This window comes from Prionailurus bengalensis, chromosome D4, assembly GCF_016509475.1.
Source record: "Prionailurus bengalensis isolate Pbe53 chromosome D4, Fcat_Pben_1.1_paternal_pri, whole genome shotgun sequence".
Taxonomy (NCBI): Eukaryota; Metazoa; Chordata; class Mammalia; order Carnivora; family Felidae; genus Prionailurus; species Prionailurus bengalensis.
This window is the reverse complement of record NC_057359.1, coordinates 57,048,964-57,071,167: the sequence shown is the minus strand read 5'-3', so window position 1 is coordinate 57,071,167 and position 22,204 is coordinate 57,048,964. Positions and strand designations below refer to the sequence as shown.

Genomic DNA, 22,204 nt, shown 5'->3' with positions numbered 1-22,204 from the left:
TAAAGAAGAGCTCAAGAAGCTAGATTTGGACAGGAGACTTTTTTTTTTTAACGTTTATTTATTTTTGAGACAGAGAGAGACAAAGCATGAACGAGGGAGGGTCAGAGAGAGAGGGAGACACAGAATCTGAAGCAGGCTCCAGGCTCTGAGCTGTCAGTACAGAGCCCGACGCAGGGCTCGAACCCACAGACCGTGAGATCATGACCTGAGCTGAAGTCGGACGATTAACCGACTGAGCCACCCAGGCACCCCTGGACAAGAGACTTTAAACAAGGGTAAGAAGTAATTTCTTGCTGGGAATAAACAGATAACAAGAGAAGCTCCCATCCAAATGATCACAAAGAGCTGTTTACAAAACATCAGTGCAGAACTGCAAAATAAAGTATCCCACATTAGGATTGCAGCATGCCAACTTCTAGGAAAGGTCAAAGACCACACACATGGAGGAAATCTGCTAAGTTCCAGTAAGCACCAATATTTTTCTATCAATGATGATTAGGACTAAGTACATAGGGATGGGAGGAGAATAAAAGGAAATCTCAAGACAGTGCCTGGTGAGGATACTTGAGGGTACAGATCTGCCACTCTCCTTGTTCTACATTACAACTGAAAGCTTCAACCTTAGCTGACATCCTAGCACTCCTTAATATTTTCCAAGACATGGGTGATCCAGTATCTCTTTACAAGACCCTCTCCATTCTCAGGCAGCACTTAATGCTAAAATCTATTTTTACTGAATCAAAGTGTCTCCCACTGGACTGCCCCTTGTAGTCTACATCAATTCCTCTTCCCAATCATTTTTTTAACAGTTTCATTTAATCTAAGACTTACTGTAAAGCTACAGTAATCAAGAAAGTGTAGCACTGGCATAAAAATAGAGATCAATGAAGTAAAATGGAAATATATATGAAATATATGAATAAAACAATATATATTGTCCTTACCTCACACCACATGCAAAACTTAACTTGAAGTGAATCAGGAATAGAACTAAATGGAAGAGCTGAAACTATAAAACCTCTAGGAGAAAACAAAATCTTAGCAATCTTGGGATTGTCAAAAATTTCTTGAATACAAAAAGCATTAAGTTTAAAAGCATTAAAAAAAATGGATGGACTAGACTTAAAATTTGAAACGTATTCCTCAAAAGTCACTGTTAAAAAGGCAAGCCATAGATTAGGAGGAAATATTTGCAAAACATGTGTAAGACTAATAAATGACTAAGAAGAAATCTCAAAACACAGTATTAAGAAATCAAGAATCCACATTTAAAATTGTACATGTAGGGGCGCATCTGGGTGGCTCAGTCAGTTAAGCTTCCGCCTTTGGCTCAGGTCACTAATGGTTCGTGAGTTGCGGCCCCAAGTCAAGCTCTGTACTGACAGCTCACAGCCTGGAGCCTGCTTTGGATTCTGTGTCTCTCTCTGCCATTCCCCTGCTTGCATTCTACCTCTCTCAAAAATAAGCAAACATTTAAAAAAAAATTTTTTTAATAAGTAAATAAATACAATTGTACATGTAGGGGGCACCTGGGTGGCTAAATTGGTTGGGCATCTGATTCTTAGTTTTGGCTCAGGTAGTGATCTCTGGGTTCATGGGATTGTACCCCACACATCAGGCTCTGTGCTGACAGTGTGGAGCCTGCTTGGGATTCTCTCTCTCCCTCTATCTGCCCCTCCCCTACTTGAGAGCACATGCACACTCTCTCTCAAAACATATCAACACTTAAAATTGTACATGTAGTTGGCACAAAAACATACTCAGATCAATGGAACAGAATAGAGAACTCAGAAATAGACCCACAAACGCATGGCCAACTAATCTTTAACAAAGCAGGAAAGAATATCCAATGGAATAAAGACAGTCTCTTCAGCAAGTGTGCTGGAAAAACTGGACAGCGACATGCAGAAGAATGAACCTGGACCACTTTCTTACACCATACACAAAAATAAACTCAAAATGGATGAAAGACCTCAACATAAGACAGGAAGTCATCAAAATCCTCAAGGACAAAGCAGGCAAAAACCTCTTTGACCTCAGCTGCAGCAACTTCTTACTCAACACCTCTCCAGAGGCAAAGGAAACAAAAGCAAAAATGAACTATTGGGACCTCATCAAAATAAAAAGTTTCTGCACAGCGAAGGAAACAATCAGCAAAACTAAAAGGCAACTGACAGAATGGGAAAAGATATTTGCAAACGACGTATCAGATGAAGGGTTAGTATCCAAAATCTATAAAGAACTTATCAAACTCAACACCCAAAAAACAAATAATCCAGTGAAGAAATGGGCAAAAGACATGAATAGACACTTCTCCAAAGAAGACATCCAGATGGCAAACCAACACATGAAAAAATGCTCAACACCAATCATCATCAGGAAAATACAATTCAAAACCACAACGAGATACCACCTCACACCTGTCAGAAGGGCTAACATAAACAACTCAGGCAACAACAGATGTTGGTGAGGATGTGGAGAAAGAGGATCTCTTTTGCATTGCTGGTGGGAATGCAAACTGGTGCAGCCACTCTGGAAAACAGTATGGAGGTTCCTCCATACATAAGGGAGAAAAGCAAAGGAGGTTCCTCTGTCATTAGGAACATGTGACATGTAATCTTTTTTTTTTTTTTTTTAATTTTTTTTTCAACGTTTATTTATTTTTGGGACAGAGAGAGACAGAGCATGAACGGGGGAGGGGCAGAGAGAGAGGGAGACACAGAATCAGAAACAGGCTCCAGGCTCCGAGCCATCAGCCCAGAGCCCGACGCGGGGCTCAAACTCACGGACCGCGAGATCGTGACCTGGCTGAAGTCGGCCGCTTAACCGACTGCGCCACCCAGGCGCCCCTGTGACGCTTAATCTTGGGGTCATGAGTTTGAGCCCCGTGAGCGGTACAGAGTTTACTTAAAAAATAAAAAATAGGGGCACCTAAGTGGCTCAGTTAAGCATCTGACTTTGGCTCAGGTCATGATCTTGCGGTTTGTGAGTTCGAGCCCCGTCTCAGGCTCTGATGACAGCTCAGAGCCTAAAGCCTGCTTGGGATTCTGTGTCTGCCCCTCTCTCTGTCCCTCCCATGCTAATGCTGTCTCTCAATAATAAATAAATGTTAATAAATAATAAAAAATTATTTTAAATAGAAAAAAATATATACATATAAAGTATTATTTGAACAACCTAAAACTGTACAAAAGGGGCTGGCTTAGTCTGTGGGGCAAGCAACTGTTGATCTTGAGGTTGTGAGTTTAAGATCCACATTGGGCGTAGAGCCTTCTTAAAAACAAATAAATTGAAACACACACACACACACACATTTTCATTTACATTAGCACCCAAAAAAAATTAAGTACTTAGGTATAAATCTAACAAAAGAAGTACAAGATCTGTATGAGGAAAACTACCCAACTCTGATCAAAGATATTAAAGCAGAAGTAATTAGAGAAATAATCCATACTCATGGATATAAAGGCTCAATATCATCAAGATGTCAGTTCTTTCCAACTTGACCTACAGATTCAATATATTCTAATCAAAATCCCAGCAAGTTATCTTGTAGATATGGAAAAAATGATTATGAAGTTTCTATGGAAAGCCAGAAGACCCAGAACAGCCAACTCTATATTGAAGTTCAAGACTGATACTATCCAACTTTCGAGACTTAGTATAAAGCTAATAGTAATCCAGACAGTATGGTTTTAGTGAAAGAATAGACAAATAGATCAATCGAACAGGACAGACACCACAAATAGACCCACATAAATATAGTCATCTTTTTTTTTTTTTTCATTTTATTTTTAAGCAACCTCTACACCCAATGTGAGGCTCAAACTTACAAGCCCAAGAATCGCATACTCCACCGACTTAGCTAGCCAGGTGCCCAAGTCAACTAATCTTTGACAGAGGAGCAAAGGCAATACAATGGAGCAACAACAGCCTTTTCAAAAAAATTTTTTTTAACATTTTTATTTATTTTTGAGACAGGGAGAGACAGAGCATGAACAGGGGAGGGTCAGAGAGAGGGAGACACAGAATCGGAAACAGGCTCCAGGCTCTGAGCCGTCAGCACAGAGCCCGACGCAGGGCTTGAACTCACGGACTGTGAGATCATGACCTGAGCCGAAGTCGGCCGCTTAACCGACTGAGCCACCCAGGCGCCCCGACAACAGCCTTTTCAACAAATGATGCTGTAACAAATGGACATGTACATCCAAAAAAAAAAAAAAAATTCTAGGGGCACCTGCGAGGCTCAGTTGGTTAAGCTTCCCACTTCAGCTCAGGTCATGGTCTTGCAGTTCATGAGTTCAAGCCTCATGCCGGGCTCTGAGCTGACAGCTCAGAGCCTGGAGCCTGCTTCTGATTCTGTGTCTCCCTCTCTCTCTTTGCCCCTCCCCAACTTGTACTCTTTCTCTCTCTAAAATAAACATTAAGGGGCACCTGGGTTGCTCAGTTGGTTGAGCGTCCAACTTCGGCCCAGGTCATGATCTCACGGTCCGTGGGTTCGAGCCCCGCATCGGGCTCTGTGCTGACAGCTCGGAGCCCGGAGCCTATTTCAGATTCCGTGTCTCCCTCTCTGTCAGACTCTCTCCTGTTCATGCTCTGTCTCTCTCTGTCTCAAAAATAAATAAACATTAAAAAAAATTTTTTTAAATAAACATTAAAAAAAAATTTTTTTTTTTAATCTAGAGACAGACCTTCACAAAAATTAACTCAAAATGGATCACAGATCTTTATGGAAAACTAGAAGATAACATAAGAGAAAACCCAGATGACCTTGGATATGATTATGACTTTTCAGACACAACACAAAGGCACATTTCATGAAAAGAAGTAAGTGACAGGCTGGACTTCAGTAAATTAAAAACTGCTCTGTGAAAAACCATGTCAAAACAAAGAAAAGATATGCCCGCCACAGACTGGAAAAAAGTATTTGCAAAAGATATATCTCATAAAGGACTGTTATCCAAAATACACAAAGAACCACTAAAACTCAACAGTAAGAAATCACAGTACCTGATTTTAAATTGGCAAAAGACCTTGACAAATACTTCACCCAAGAAGATATACAGATAGCAAGTAACCCCATGAAAAGATGTTCAACATCATATGCCATTAGTGAATTACAAATTAAAATAATGGTATTAAGAAAGAAACTGCCTAGGGGCGCCTGGGTGGCGTAGTCGGTTAAGCGTCCGACTTCAGCCAGGTCACGATCTCACGGTCCGGGAGTTCGAGCCCCGCGTCAGGCTCTGGGCTGATGGCTCGGAGCCTGGAGCCTGTTTCCAATTCTGTGTCTCCCTCTCTCTCTGCCCCTCCCCCGTTCATGCTCTGTCTCTCTCTGTCCCCCCCAAAAAATAAATAAACGTTGAAAAAAAAAAATTAAAAAAAAAAAAAAAAAAGAAACTGCCTAAAACTGAATTAAATGAATGAGGTAGGAAAAAAAAAAAAAAAAAAAGAATGAGGTAGCTATTTGTCTTTTGGGCTCCCTAGTATCAAAACACTCTTCCTCTTCTGAAGGAATCCTGAGAGAGATGGGAGGCAGGACCTAAGACCCACTACAGAAGCCAAAGGGAACAGACCTAGATGCAGTAATCACATACTCCCAATTTCAATCTTGAGGTAGTAAAACAAAGATGCAGGGTTGGTTAGAGAAAGCTGCAGAGAAGTTGGTATTCCAGTAGGGCATGAATGTCTAAGACAGTAAAGTTCTAAAGGACAACAGTATTGTCCAGTAGTGTTAGAGCACTGCAACGGACCATTCCTGTTTAAAGATGTTGGGGGTTTTGCCAATTTTCTTTTTTAGCTCCATTTTACAGATTAGGAAAAAGTCAAATGCAGAGTTTCAGTGGCTGGATCACATTAAGAATCAGTTGGCAACATAACATGCATAATAAGTAATGGAGCTTGATAAAGGATTCCTATCTTCTGACTATAACTCTAGTTCTTTCCATTTCATCAGAATGCCACAGCAGCAGCAAAAGGAAGAGAAAGGAAAACCATAGTCCATACCCTAAGGAAGGTAAAAGGAAAAAAAAAAAAAATGCAAGCATATAGATAATACACTGTGAGTCTAGAAACCAAAATGCAGTGTTAGATGAAATGTGCCACAAAGGATTGATGAGTAAGGCTGGGATACTAATCAAAGACCATCAAAAGAAGTAGAAGTGAGACTAAGGAAATGGGTAAAATAATAATTTTTTTAATATTTTTGAGAGAAAGAGAGAGTGAGAGTGGGGGAGGGGCAGAAAGGGAGACACAGAATTCAAAGCAGGCTCCAGGCTCTGAGCTGTCAGCACAGAGCTCAGTAGGGGGCTTGAACCCAGGAATGGCAAAATCATGTCCTGAGCCAAAGTCCAACGCTTAACCAACTGGGCCACCCAGGCGCCTCAGAAATGGGTAAAATATAGATAAAAAAGATGGGGTGCCTGGGTGGTTCAGACAGTTAAGCACCTGACTCTTGATTTCGACTCAGGTCATGATCTCATGGTTCATGAGTTTAAGCCCTGCATCAGGTTCTGTGCTGACAGTGTGGATGGAGTCTGCTTGGGATTCTCTCTTTCTCAAAATAAATAAACAAGAAAAAAAAAGAAGAGAGAAAAGAGATAAAAGAAAAGAAAGGAAGGAAGGAAGGAAGGAAGGAAGGAAGGAAGGAAGGAAGGAAGGAAGGAGACCTAAGAAACTACATTAAAAAGGCATGAAAAAAATCATAATCAGGGGAGCCTAGGGTGGCTTAGTCGGTTGGGCATCCAACTTCGGCTCAGGTCATGATCTCACAGATCAGGAGTTCAAGCCCTGTGTCAGGCTCTGTACTGACAGCTCAGAGCCTGGAGCCTGCCTCAGAATCTTGTGTCTCCCTCTCTCTCTGCCCCTCCCCTGCTTGTGCTCTGTCTCTTAAAAATAAACATTAAAAAACAAATCGTAATCAGAGAAGCATGTTTTTTACATGTTTGTCATGAAGATAACAGCACCTAAAATCTGAGTATTTCCAAATTCCAATGCAAGGCAAAGTCTGCTAGCTAAAATCTCTGAGAGTTTGGGTATACGTACTTGAAGCTAGTTGGACAGAGAACTAAAACAAAGGAATTATAGGGGCGCCTGGGGGGCTGAGTCGGTTGGGAGTCCAACTTCAGCTCAGGTCATGATCTCATGGTCCGTGGGTTCGAGCCCCACGTCGGGCTCTGTGCTGACAGCTCAGAGCCTGGAGCATGCTTCGGATTCTGGGTCTCCCTCTCTCTCTGCCCCTCCCCTGCTATTCATGCTCTGTCCCTCTCTGTCTCAAAAATAAATAAACATTTAAAAAAAAATTTTTTTTAAAGTTAGCATCCTTGAACTGTTTGATTTTAAAAGGGAATTTTTAAAATAGAGTAAAACCTTGGTTTGCAAGCATAATTTGTTCTGAAAATATGCTTGTAATCCAAGGCACTCATATGTTAAAGCAAATTCAAGAACCATTAGCTCAGTTGTGATCATGTAACATTCTGCATCACATACTACTCATATTATAAGACATCGCTCGTTCATCAAGTTACAATTTCTTAGAAATGTTTACTCATCTTGTGCAACACTCACAGAACAAGTTACTTGCAATCCAAGGTTTTACTGTAGTAACTGCTTGAATTTCTTTCATTTTTTATTGAAGTATGGTTGGCACACAGTTACATTAGTTTCAGGTGTACAACAGTGATTCAACATGTCCAAATGTGGGGCACCTGGGTGGCTCAGTTGGTTATGTGTCCAACTCTTGATTTCAGCTTAGGTCATGATCTCACAGTCATGAGATCAAGCCCTTCATCGGGCTATGCACTGGTATGACGCCTGCTTAAGATTCTCTTTCCCCCTGCCCCTGCCCTGCTTGTGCACACACTCTCTCTCAAAAAAAAAAATTTTTTTTAATGTCCATATGTTCACAAGTATAGCTACCATCCGTCACCATACAATACTATTACAATACTACTGACAATATTCCCTATGCTGTATCTTTCAATCCCCTATAACTCACCCATTCCAAAATTAGAAGCCTCTATCTTCTACCCACTCCTCTTTACCCATTTTGCCCATCTCCTCCCCTCCCCCACCTAACAATCATCAGTTTCGTCTCTGCATTTATGGGTCTGTTTCTGCTTTTTGTTTATTCATTTGTTTGATTTTTAGATCCCACTTGTAAGTAAAATCATATGGCATTTCATTGTCTTTCTCTGACTTATTTCACTTAGAATACCCTTTAGAAGTCTATCCATGTTGCTGCAAATGGCAAGATCTGATCCTTTTTTTATGGCTGAGTTATGTTCCTTTGTTTTTGTATATGTGTATGTGTGTATACACATAAATGACTATTTTTAATGTTTCAGTACTGAGTACAATATTTACTATAGGGTTAATTTTTTACTTTGAAATAATTACAGATTTACAGAGAGATTCAACAGAAGGGTCCCATGTACCCTTCACCCAGTTCCCCCCATAGTTAAATCTTACATAATTTTACATAATGACACCACAATATCAAAACCTGGAAATTAACACAACGTGTTATGTGTGTTTGTTCTATGTTATTTATCACATATGTAGATACACACAACTACCACTGCAATCAAGAAAAAGAAATATTCCATCACCACAACATCTCATGATTCTATATTACAGTCATGCTTACCCCCTCCTTCATAATCTGTAACGCCTGGCAACCACTTATCTGTTCCCAATCAGCACAATTTTGTCCTTTCAAGAACACTGTATAAACAGATTCATACATAAAGTAGTCTTTGGAGGGGCACCTGGGTGGCTCAGTCAGTTGAGCATCTGACTTTGGCTCAGGTCATGATCTCATGGTTCATGGGATTGAGCCACAAGTTGGGCTCTGAGCTGACAACTCAGAGCCTGCTTGGGATTCTCTCCCCCCCACCTCTGCTCCTCCCCCACGCATGCATGTATGCATACCCTCTCTCTCTCAAAATAAACATTAAAATAAAATGTGCAGGGGTGCCTGGGTGGTTCAGTGGGTTAAGTAAGAGACTCTTGATTTTGGCTCGGGCCATGACTTCACGCTTTGAGTTCAAGCCCCACATCAGGCCCCATGCTGACAACATAGAACCTATTTGGGATTCTCTACCTCAAAATAAATAATTTTTTTAAAAAATTTAAAAATAAAAAAAATGTGGAGAAGTATCTATTCAGGTCCTTTGCAGAGAAAATATACAAATTACCAATAAACACATGGAAAGATGTGCAACGTCATTAGTCATTAGGGAAATGTATATCAAAGCAAAATGAAAATATAAACCAAAATTAGTATTCACAAATGAGGTACCATTTCACACCCTCTGGGATGGGTAAAATTTAAAAATAGCCTGGGGTGCCTGGGTGGCTCAGTCGGTTAAGCATCTGACTTCGGCTCTGGTCATGATCTCATGGTTTGTGAGTTTGAGCCCCACGTTGGGCTCTGTGCTGACAGCTCAGAGCCTGGAGCCTGCTTCGGATTCCGTGTCTCCCTCTCTCTCTGCCCCAGCCCTGCTTGCACTCTGTCTCTCGAAAATGAATAAGCATTAAGGAAATTTAAAAAAAAATTTTTTTTCAATTAAAAAATAAAAAAAAATAAAAATAGCCTAATACCTGTTGGCTTGGATGTAGAGAAATTGGAACCCACATTCACTGCTGGTGGAAATGTACAATGAATGGTACAGACCCTTTTACAAAAAGTTCACAGGGCACATAGGTGGCTCAGTTGGTTGAGAATCCAACTTTGCCTTGGGTCACAATCTCACAGTTTATGAGTTCAAGCAAGCCCCACATCAGCTCACTGCTGTCAGCACAGAGTCCACCTACTTCAGATCCTCTGTCCCCCTCTCTCTCTGCCCCTCCCCACTCATGCTATCAAAAATAAACATTTAAAAAATATATATCCAACCAAAATGCCCATGAACTAATAAATGGATAAATAGGATACATCCATACAGATGTAAAAAAGAAATAAAAAAGCTATAAAAGAGAATGAAATACAAATAAATGTTATAACATGGATAAAGCTTGAAAACTTATACTAAGTGAACAAAGCCAGTCACAAAGAACTACATATTGTATGATTCCTTTTACATGATACAGTATATCCAAAATTAGAAAATCCAGAAAAACAGAAAGCAGATTAGTGGTTACCAGGAGATGGAGAGAGAGGGAGTGATTAGTTAATGATTATGGAGTTTTTCTAGGATGATGAAAAAGTTTGAAAACTAGAGGTGGTAATCACACCACATTTTAAATCTACTAAATGCCACTGAGCTATAATTTAAAATTGTTAATTTTATATGAATTTTACCTCAACTTTAAAAATATACCTAGGGGCGCCTGGGTGGCTCAGGAGATTAAGTGTCAGACTTTGGCTCAGGTCATGATCTCGTGGTTCAGGAGTTCAGGCCCCACGTCAGGCTCTGTGCTGACAGCTCAGAGCCTGGAACCTGCTTTGGACTCTGTGTCTCTCTCTCGCGCTCTCTGCCCCTCCCTCACTCTCTCAAAAATAAACATTAAAAAATAAATAAATACATAAATAAAAATATACCTATACAAAAACTGTACATGAATGTTCTTAGTAGCATTACTCATAATAATCCAAACGTAGAAATAATCCAAACATCTATTAATAGATGGATGGGTAAATAAAAATGGTGTACCCAAACAAAAGAATCTTATCCAGCTATACAAGGGATAAAAGTACTAACGAAAGCTAAAACTTGAGTAAACTTCAAAAGCATTATGCTAAGTGAAAGAAGCCAGCCACAAAAGTTATTGTATAATTCCATTTATATAAAATGTCTAGAAAAGTACTTCTATAAAGAAAAAGTAGATTAGTGGTTGCCTAAGACTGGAAAGGTTGGGGAACAAATGCAGAGTAACTGCTAATGGGTAAGGGGTTTCTTTTGGGGTAATAATGTTGTAGAACTGAATAGAACGATGGTTGCACAACTCTGAATATACTAAAAACCACTACACTTAGGTGGGTGAATTCTATGGTATGTAAATTATATCTCAAAAAAACTGTTATTTAAAAAAGGAGGGGCACCTGGGTGGCTCAGTCGGTTAAGCATACGACTTCGGCTCAGGTCATGATCTCATGGTTTGTGGGTTCAAGCCCTGCATTGGGCTCTGTGCTGACAGCTCAGAGCCTGGAGCCTGCTTCAGATTCTGTATCTCCCTCCCTCTCTGCCCCTCCCCCACTCACACTCTGTCTCCCTCTGTCTCAAAAATAAATAAACATTAAAAATTTTTTTTAAAAAAATAAAAAAGGAAATAAAACCCTAATAAATGTGTATATATGCTGTAAATTGAATATGAAGAAAGGTATGGAAAGATACACACCAAGTGGGCTGTTAAGTTACCTCAGGAAATGAGATGGGGACAGATGTGAAGTTATCACGTTTTTACAAGTTTTTAAATCCTTATACATCTTCATATTGTTCACTTATTAAAACAGATATTAAGTTAGAAGTTTGAAAGGTTTAAAGTTTGAAAAACATTAAATATGTTTAAAATAAAACAGTACATGCCTCTACACTATCAACTATGTCCTCAAATTGTTAAAAAAAAAAAAAGGGGGGGGCCTGATTGATAAACTTATCTAATTATGAAACTAATTTTTAAGTAGTATTCTCACAGACAAAACTGGGAAGGGCTCCAACCCCCTTTTATCATCTAATTCCACAGTACTATTATGTATTTAAAAAAAAAAAAAAACAGGAGAAAAGCAGGATGTAAAGAAATAGTCATAACTGAGTATTTAGGCTCTTTACTACTCCAACAAACATGAAAACCCTGGAAGTCAGGGCTAAAGAGAGAATGTAGCCCTAGACTCCTTACAAATAAAAAGCAGAAATAAAAGAAGATATACCGTGGGTAACTCTCAAACCCTTAGCTTGAGTTTTTCTGACCTTGCTGAAGAATCAAATCTACAACTGGCACCCTTGAGATTACAGGAAATAATCCTATTCACACTGACTCTGCATCCAGTGACCTGGTTCCTCAGAGACATAGGGAATGACTAACCTGCCTTGTTCAAATCTGTCCTACTCAAGAAACAATTTCTAAAGTTTTGCAGCACGAGATAGAGTTCCCTATTTGTCACATTCTTGCTTCAGAATCTAGCATTTTTCAAAAAGTGTGTCCACTCTAAATATAATAACCACCATCTGCTTTTTATTTAAAAGTTAACATTTTAAAAGATAGGAATCAGGGGCACCTGGGTGGTTCAGTGGTTAAGGTTCTGACTCTTGATTTTAACTCAGGTCATGTTCTCACAGTTTGTGAGTTCAAGGACCACGTTGGGCTCTGCGCCAATGGTGCAGAACCTGCTTGGGATGCACACTCTCTCTCTCTCTCTCTCTCTCTGCCCACTCTCATTCGCTCTCTAAATAAATAAATAAATAAATAATAAATCAATGGATGGAAAGATAGGAATCATATAATCCCACTGCTGTTTTCAATGTGCCATGGTATTTTATATATATATATGTATATATACATATATATGTGTGTGTGTATATATATACACACACATACCTGCAATTATTTTGCATATTTTGCTGATTATACTTTTACATTTGTCAAATACTTGTACATAAAACTCCACTACTGTGGCATCCTCAGCCAACCGACCATAGGAGTTGACTCAGCTGCCATGACAAGATGTCCTTTTTCCTTTCCCTCCTTTATAAGTATCAAAGTTGAACACTCTAAGAAGAAAACTATACAGTGAAAAATTATTTTCCTCTCAAAATAGCAAATATTTTTCCATGTTTATTACAGTCTTTACAACTATCATTTCTAATGGTTCCCTAAAATATCATCATGTTTTAAATACCATATATTAAATCATTCTCCTGTATACCACACATTTACAATTTATTATTACTTTTTTTTTTACAAGTATGTTTTAAGCTATTCATTTTCATAAGGGAAAACAAAATTTGGTCCTTAAGTAAAAGATGACCTCCCTTTGTTAAAAAAGGAAGTTTCTTCATAGAAGATACTTTTTAGGACTTTGTGGGACCACAGACAGAGAATGCAAATCTAACTCCTGCTTGGCCCTGATAAATTCTTACTGAAATAAGACACACAAAACCAGGGGAAAGCTTGCACTGGAAATTGAAATTAGCGAAGGATACACAATGTCTAAAGCTTTTTGGAATTCCTGACAGATATCACACACATGAAACTACCAAACTAGAAGGATCTGAGAAGAGCTGTGGACAGGAGCCCAAAGAGGAGTTTGGGGTTGGAGGAACATTTTTATTAAAGCAGTGGGACTCTCCTCTCATAAGGTAAGGTATAGCATCTAGAGATCAATGTGGCAGAATCTGAGAATAATCTTACTGGAAAACCTGGGGCATAAAGAGTTAGTTGCACAAATGGCAAACCATTTTCCAGTGTAGCAAAGCAGATCCATTCTTCAGGAGAAAGCAAGACTATTGTAGTACAAGGCAGCAGGGCAGCCACATTAGAACGGAACCTGACGTACCAACTTTGCCAAAAACAAATAAAATCCTACACAAAGAGAATTCTCCCCTAAAAATGTACTTGTGGCCAGGCCTCCCTCCTCATTCCCTTGAGGTTACTGGATCACTTAACTGGCAATCAGGACCCTATGTCAAAATCTAAGAGGAAATGGAAAGCAAGGTCATCTAAGAAATGGCCACTCACCCTGTTTGGGGGCTGGGGGGAGCCACATATGAATGAGTATCTTATCATTCATGGGGGGAAAAATATTTAAATGTTTTTTAATACCCCCCAAAAATAGACCATGAAATGATTCTAAAACAACCTAAGAACATGCATTTAAAGGTAAAGAAAGACTTTTGAAATTATGTAGTGCAAAAAAAAAAAAAAAAAATTAGGTAGTATTTCGCAGCTTTTTTTTTTTTTTTTTAAATGGAGTCGCAGAGGGGCACCTGGGTGGCTCAGTCAGTTAAGCGCCTGATTCTAGATTTCAGCTCAGGTCCCCTAGAGCTCCATGGACTCGGATTCACTCTCTCCCTCTCTCTTTCTCTGCCCCTCCCCCACTGGCGCTCTAAATAACCAACCAAACTTTAAAAATATAAAATAAAATGGAGTCACAGAAGCCAAAGAGAAAAGGTAAAATAAAAGACTAAAATACTAAGAAAGATTTCTGAGAGGCAAATAAAAAGGAAGCTCAGGGAGATAAGCATATTGAGGTAAACATGAGAAAAGGATGTGTTTTTGCTTTTTGTTTTTTTACACGTAATCTCTACACCCAATGCGGGCTCAAACCTACACCGAGAGATCAAGAATCACACGCTCCAGAATCGCATGCTCCACTGACAGAGCCAGCCAAGTGCCCCTAAACATGAAAAAAGTTATAAAAATTTATTAGAAGTACTGAGAGAAAAAAAGTAGCAAGAGAAACTTCAACTTTGAAGAAAACTGAAATGATGATTCAAAGGAGAAACTTAAGAAACTCTCCAAAAATGAAAAAGAAAAAAATTGAAATTAATAAAATTTTTAAAGGGGAGGCAGGTGGAGAGAGAGTAGCAGAGCTCTAACACATGGATAATTAGAGTTCCTGAAGATGGTACAAGAACATAACAAAATATTCAAATATAGAAGAAAGCTTTCTTCGGATGAACAAAGACTTGAATTTGCAACCTGAAAGAGCTCAAGGGTATCAGATAAAATTAATGGAAAAAAAGAGGCTCGGTACCCAAAAATATTCTAGTAAAAAGCAACATCTGCGGCTCCTGGCTAGCCGAGTCAGTAGAACATTGATAGGACTCTTAATCTCAGGGTTCTATGTTTGAGCCCCACATGGGGTGCAGAGATAACTTAAAAGTAAAATCTTTAAAAAAAAAAAAAAAGCGGAGGGGTGCGGGGGAGATGCTACTCGGGAGCTTGGCCGGGGGAGGCTGGGCGGTGACCTCCGCTGCCAGGCGTCTGGGGCCATGGCAACTCTCCAGCTGGGACTGGTGCTAAAGGCTTCCAGGAGGCAGCAGCACTCTTTACCGGCACCGTGCCTGGGTCCAAGCCCGGGAAGGCCACAGAGACTTTGAGAAGGACCACGTGGAGGTGCGCTCTCAGTCCCGTGCAGAGGGCACCAGGCAGCACAAGTCCTCCTTGCCTGGCGGGGGCCCCTTGTAACCAGTATCCCCCGCCCCTTGGGTTCAAGCCCCACACAAACTGCTGCATGAGTGGCTGCCCCCAAGTGAGTGTGGGTGGAGTATGAGGCCACACTACCGCAGCACTACCAGGATGGCGGGGAGCAGGCCCTGGTCGCCCTGGAGGAACACGAGGCTGAGGAGAACCTCAAGGCCTTCCTCAGGATGGAGATCCAGCTCCAAGAGCAAGGAGTGGAGGCTGAGCCGGCTTGCCCAACACCCACACCCAGACAGGCCCCAGCCTGGCAGCTCCTAACTCCTGGGGAAACAACCAGGGAGCTTGATTCACTGCCCTTCACAAGATTGGTGTCAGACAGGAGTAGGAAGAATTATTTATTGACTTCATCTGGGAATAATAAGTTCTCTGTGATGCTTAAAAAAAAAAAAAAAAAGGCACTATCTATTTTTTTTTTTTTTTAAGTTTATCTTAAGAGAGTGCACACAAAAGAGCATGTGTGAGCCGAACAGACAAAATCCCAGGCAGGCTTCACTCTGTCAGCACAGAGCCCGATGCAGGGCTCAAATCCACAAACCCTGAGATCATGACCTGAGCCAAGATCAAGAGTTGGATGCTTAACAACTGAGTCACCCAGGTGCCCCTATCTATATTCTTCTAATGACAAAATATTTCAATCCAGGAACTCTACATGTAGCCAGTTACCAATCACATATGAAAAAGAAATCCATTATGCTATGGATGCCTTGCTAAAATAAATACCTTATCATTGGCCCTGAACTAAGGAAAGCAGCCCACTGAAATTCTTCACATATTTAAGTATCTGTGTCTACAACCTGACGCCATCACCCTTTCCCCCTTTGATTATATCAAGGGTGATTCTCAGGCCCAAGAGGCAGTCAATCAGTAGGCTACATAGCAGCTCAACAAATGTTCTGAAGGAAAATCTCTGCCAAAAGTAAATTATTTATAGGGGCAGTGACTGACCAAATCCATCAGCAACTTACTAAGGGAAGGAAATGTAACTCCCAGAGACAAGTCTGAGAGTAAAGAGTAATGTCAAATTAGGGGGGAAAACAAATCAAGGAGAAGAACAAAACACTATGTCTCTGCTCCATACTGACAAATTCCTGAGGCTACAGGGGTAACAAGATAGCCTGTTTATTAGAATTGCATTCATTCCTGAACAACTTTTTGTTCCCAAACTCTAAGTTCTCTCTACTCTGAGGGCCTGATTCCTGTTCTTCCTAGGAAACATAGTTGTGTGGCTTTGCTGGTTTTCATGAAGTTACGCTGCACATTTGACAGTTATCTTCATATCTTTACATGTATCCTCAAAGATGAAAGAAAAAAATAGTACATCACTAGTAGTTTTATTATAATCAGAATTTAAGGGGTGGGGGTGCGGGGAGGAAATGGCAAAAGTTGAGGAAAAAGCTAGGGACAACCATGAAGGGCCTTGTAAACCAGGCTAGGAATCTGGAGATAAGGCTTTGTCCCAAGGGCTTTCAAGCAGGTAATGCTTAATCAGATTTACATTTTAGAAAATTTATTCTGGCTACAGTGTAGAGAATAAACTAGAGGAAGGCGAGCTGACCAGTAAGAAGGCTGTTGCAGCATTCCAGGTTAGAGAGGATGGCAGCCTGTACCAAAGCAGTGAGAACTAGAAGAGAGATGAAGCTAAGAAGGAAAAGGTGATGAAATTCTTGACAGGAAAGCCAAAGACTGGGAGAGCTGAGCAACTAGTACAACTCATGGATGGCATCCCCTTCTACAACTGTAGATACATTAAATGTTGGCCATCCTATACCCCCAAGGTAAAGTACAGCATTAAGAAAAGCAAGCAGTAATGATCTGAAGGGGAGTGAGGCAAATAAATAGCCTCTCCCATACCTTGCTTACAGTAGTAAACACAGTAGTAACTTCTAATGGGAAGGGGGAGGGGGGCGGAGGGGAGACTGATGTTTGTCCTAACAAAATGTATAATGTTTACTGATTGGCTTTTTAAACTACATGCAGATGTAACTTTGATAAAAAGAAAAAAAAAGGCAATGTCTGGCAGGAAAGAAAAAGGCAGGAAAAAAAGATTATATAAAGAAAACATTTAGCTTGATAGGCCATTGTAATTGGTCCTAGAATCTGACTACAGAGGTTGGAACCCAAGCTATTTCCATTTATAAGCTATGTAATGTTGGGCAAGTTAATTAGTTAATCTGGGCCTCAAGTCTCATTTCCTTTAAAATGAAGATAACCGGTATGTAAAGATGGAGTTAATAAATGTAAAACACTTAGAACAAATTCTGGCATAGAGCAGGCAGACAATAAATGTCAACTATTATGATTATTAGTACTATTATCAAAAACAGCCAAGTAGATTATATTTTTAAAAATACAATAAATATGACTCCTGCCCTTAATAAGGACATTCACTATACATTTCGTTTCCACATGTTCAAAATATTCCTTTTTTCAACACCAAACATGAATAATATCTCTCCTACTAAACTTTCTAATTTCTCCCCCCAAACACTGTCAGTCAGAAATATGGTCTCCCTGCTTCAAATTCCCACAGCAGTTTATATGCACCTCTTGTTTTCTATCTCTTCTGCCTATGTGTGACTTATTTCAAAATCTTAACTCCTATAATGAGCAAAAGTTCTTTAAGGACAGGATTCTTTTTTTATTCATCATATTATTTCTCCAAAATTCCTTGACTGTAATCCTGGTAAGGAGTTCCTGACACAATTCCTTTTTTGGAACCTAGAACACTCTTCCAAATAACATAAATAAGACTTTTTGCCTCTAAGACTTTCTTTAGTAACCCAACTAACAATTCCTTAGCACAATTAGAAATCTATGGGCCTTACATGTAAAATTAAGTGAGGCAATCTAGTTACAATGAAGCAGTTTTGAGTTTAGGTGCCAATGCTACATCTGAAATATAAACATGTGATCGGCTTTTTACTTGCATATTAATTTTTTTTTAATGCTTATTTATTTTTGAGAGAGAGACAGAGTGCAAGCAGGGGAGAGGTAGAGAGAGAGGGAGACACAGAATCTGAAGTAGGCTCCAGGCTCTGAGCTGTCAGCATAGAGCTGGACGCAGGAATCGAACTCACGAGCTATTAGATCATGACCTGAGTTGAAGTCGGCTGCTTAACTGACTGAGCCACCCAGGCACCCCTTTACTTCTGTATTTTTAAAAAGGGATTATCTGTGCCCAGTCCCTGAATGCCTGGACATTAAAGAGTCAAGGTCATATCTAGTTGGCCCCATAAAACAAAAGGACCAATGGCCATTTCTCTGAGACAGCTAGAGACAACCAACTGGTGGCTGAAGGGCTCAGGTTCTTTGGGAACACAAAGGGTGTCAGAAGAATTCTACTCATCCTTCTTTAATGTTGGTATACAGCAACAAAACAAAACAAAACCCTCTATTTTCATATTTGGCAAAGGAATTATCCTTTTCTTCTCCACAAGATTGTGGGAGGCAGTATTAAAGCTTGCTTATATTTTACCCATACTTTGTTAAGTCTGTGTACTCTGTACAAAAGTCCACTAATTTAGAGGAACTCAAACATTAGTCTTTATTCAGATTAACCCAACTATAGATTACATGTCAAGTATACTAGGCACTAGTGGAATACAAAATTTAAAATTAATCTCTTGGGGTGCCCTCGTGGCTCAGTTGGTTAAGCATCTGACTTTGGCTCAGGTCATGATCTCAAAATTGGTGAGTTCAAGCCCCGCATCAGGCTCTCTACTGTCATCACAGAGCCGACTTCAGATCCTCTGTATTCCTCTTTGCTCCTCTCCCACTCTCTCTCAAAATAAAACATCAAAAAAAAATTTTTTTAAGTATAAAAACTAAAGATAAAATGAGTCTCTTAAAATCTGTGAGAAAATAAATGTAAAAATATAAAGTTACAACACAAATGCTATAAAAGAAATAAATACAACACATTCCTTGGAATGAGGTAGGATTATAGTGCTAATAGTGAGAACTATAAAAACAGTAACTACCACTAACATTAAAAAAAAATTTTTTTAACGTTTATTTTTGAGACAGAGCATGAGCAGGGGAGGGGCAGAGAAAGAGGGAGACACAGAATCTGAAACAGGCCCCAGGCTCTGAGCTGTCAGCACAGAGCCCGAGGCGGGGCTCGAACTCACGGACAGCGAGATCATGACCTGAGCCCAAGTCGGACGCTTAACCGACTGAGCCACCCAGGCGCCCCTACCACTAACATTTTTGAAAACACACTAACCGCACTTAATCTCTTAAATGTTCTCTTAATCCCTACAGAAACTTTCAGATAAGCAGAAGTATTAGATCCGCATTACAGATAAGGAAACTGAGTCTTAGGGGGGTTTAAACAATTTGCCCAAGGTTACATAGTAATAGAGCTGGGACTCAAACTCAGGCAGTCAGACTTCAAGATTTAGTTACACTTTTTTGTTGGTGTTTATTTTTGAGAGACAGAAACAATGTGTGAGCACAAACAGAAGAGGAGCAGAGAGGGGGACAGAGGATCCAAAGCAGACTCCACAGACAGCAGAGAGCCGGATGCGGGGCCCAAACTCATGGAAGTGTGAGATCATAACCTGAGCCCAAGTAGAAAGCTCAACTGACTGAGCCACCCTGGTGCCCCAAGATTTAGCTACACTCAAAATGGTAGACAGCCATTCTCATGGTCTGGATAGTATGGAAAATTATCCTTGTTAGATTCCTTCATTTTGAGTGGAAGAGACAAGGAATTTAGTAATTATTTCTTCCTTCAGACCTAGAGAAAGGTTCAGTAGGTACATGTCATGTGTTCATACACAAGAGGGCCTTCCTGAGGAAGTGGATGTGATGGTTAGAGAGGTATAAGAATCTCTACATGCATGTTTTCATTGGATCTCAGTTCTTAAAGCACACTTGTTCCTCTCTTTTGAAGCCTTTTTGCCTAATGTTTTTCCAGGTATATTTTCAGGGGTGGGAGGGAGGAGATAGAGAATAGAAATACTTACAAAAGAGTCCTTCAGTATTAGAATGTCAGCTCTCCTAATTCAGGAAATGGAATAGATTTTTTTTTTAACGTTTCTATTTTTGAGAGAGATAGAGAACATGAGCGGGGAGGGGCAGACAGAGGGAAACAGAGGATCAGAAGCAGGCTCAGCACTGATAGCAGCGAGGTGGATGTGGGGCTCAAACTCATGAACCATGAGATCATGACCAGAGCCAAAGTCAGATGCTCAATTGACTGAGCCACCAGGCGTCACTAGGTTTTTTTTTGTTTGTTTGTTTGTTTTTTTAACTTACTTTAGAGAGAAAGTGTGTGTGTGTGTGTGCATGTGAGGGAGACTTGCAGAGGAGAAAGAGAGAGGCAGACAGACAGAGACAGAATCCTAAGCAGGCTCCACACTCAGTGCAGAGCCTGACACAGGGCTCAATCCTATTACCCTGGGATCATGACTGGAGCCAAAACCAAGAGTCGGACACTCCACCAACTGAGCCAGGCAAGCGCCCAGGAATAGATTTTAAAAGTGAGAGCTATACACACTTGGAAGCCATTGGAAGACCAGGGTAGACAAGTGACACACTCTGATTTACATTTTTAGAAGATAGCTCTGATTACTATTTGGAAAATATACGTAAGAAAAGTACAAATGGGAACACCTGGTTGGCTCAGTAGGTAGAGCATGCACCTCTTGGTCTTCAGGTTCTGAGCCCAAGTCCTGCACTGGGTATAGAAATCACTAAAAAAAAATAACAAATTTTTAAAAAAAGAAAAAAGAAAAGAAAAGCACAAATGGAAGAAAAAAAAGATATGACAGAAAGCTATTTCAGCAGTCCAGACAAGAAATAATAGTGACTTGCATTGATGCAGTAGAGGTAGAGATGGTGAAAATGATCTGGGAAAATAAATTCTGTGAATGATTATGAATTTGTTTCTGGAGCCAAGGCAGAGCAGATGAGCATTAATAGTCTCTCAGGGGCACCTGGATGGCTCAGTCAGTTGAGTGTCCAACTCAATTGATTCTGGCTCAGTTCATGATCTCACAGGTTGAGGTATTAGCCTCCAGTCAAGCTCCATGCTGACGGTGCAGAGACTGCTTGGGATTCTCTCTCCCCAGTTCTCTCTGCCCTTCCCCTGCTCTCTTTCTCACGGGCTCACGCATTCTCCCTCAAAATAAACATTTAAAAAAAAAAAAAAAGTTAAAAAAAAAGTTTAGGGGCACCTGGGTAGCTGAGTCAGTTAAGCCTCTGGCTCTTGGTTTCAGCTTAGGTCATGATCTCACAGTTCCTGGGTTCAAACCCCACATAGGGCTCCACATCTGCTTGGAATTTGCTCTCTCTCCCTAGCTCTCTTCCCCTCCTCTGCTTGTGTTCATGCTCTCTCTCAAAATAAACTTTAAAAAAGTTCAAATTTTTTGCTTTTCAACTATTAATTCCACTCCTACAAATGTATTGTGGTTTTTTTGTTATGAAACTGGTACACATTTATTGAAAACATCAAAAAAGAGCAGTATTTTCCACAATTCTACCATGTTACTTAACTATTTTAACATTACTATGTATATATACTTTTAGTCTTTTTTCAATCAATATACTTTTTTTTTTTTTTTTTTTGCTTTACCTAGCTAGTTTGGAACTTACCACACCCAGCTGGTTTTACAATCTGTTTTGCCCATTAAAAATGTTTTATGAAACATTTTTCCATGTTATTATTAGGTATTCATTTATAACATGATTTTTATTAGCTGCTATGGACTGAAAGTGTCCCCTCAAAATTCATATGTTAGAACACTAACCCTCAATGTGATTATATTTGGAGGTGGGGCCTTTCAGGGTAATTAGGTTTAATTGAGGTCCTGAGGGTAGGGTCCTCATAATGGGATTAGGATCCTTACAAGACGAGAGCAAAAAGCTAGCTCTCTTTCCCTCTCCACTATGTGAGGACACAGTATGAAAGCAGCCACCTGCAAGCCAAGATGATGGCCTTCACCAAGAACCAGAAACTTGATCTTGGACTTCCCAACCTCCAGAACTGTGAAATATAAATGTCTCTTGTTTAAGCCACCAAGTCTATAGTATTTTGTTGTAGCAGCCCAAGCTA

The 22,204-nt window shown here is 40.0% G+C and overlaps 1 protein-coding gene and 1 pseudogene across 17 annotated transcripts in view; one reads left to right on the top strand and one right to left on the bottom strand.

Annotated features, from left to right (window-relative positions):
* Positions 1 to 22,204, bottom strand: part of UNC13B (unc-13 homolog B) — a 259,488-nt gene that overhangs the window by 191,342 nt on the left and 45,942 nt on the right. The gene's annotated exons all lie outside the window — the stretch shown is intronic.
* LOC122474558 lies at positions 14,309 to 15,349 on the top strand (annotated as a pseudogene).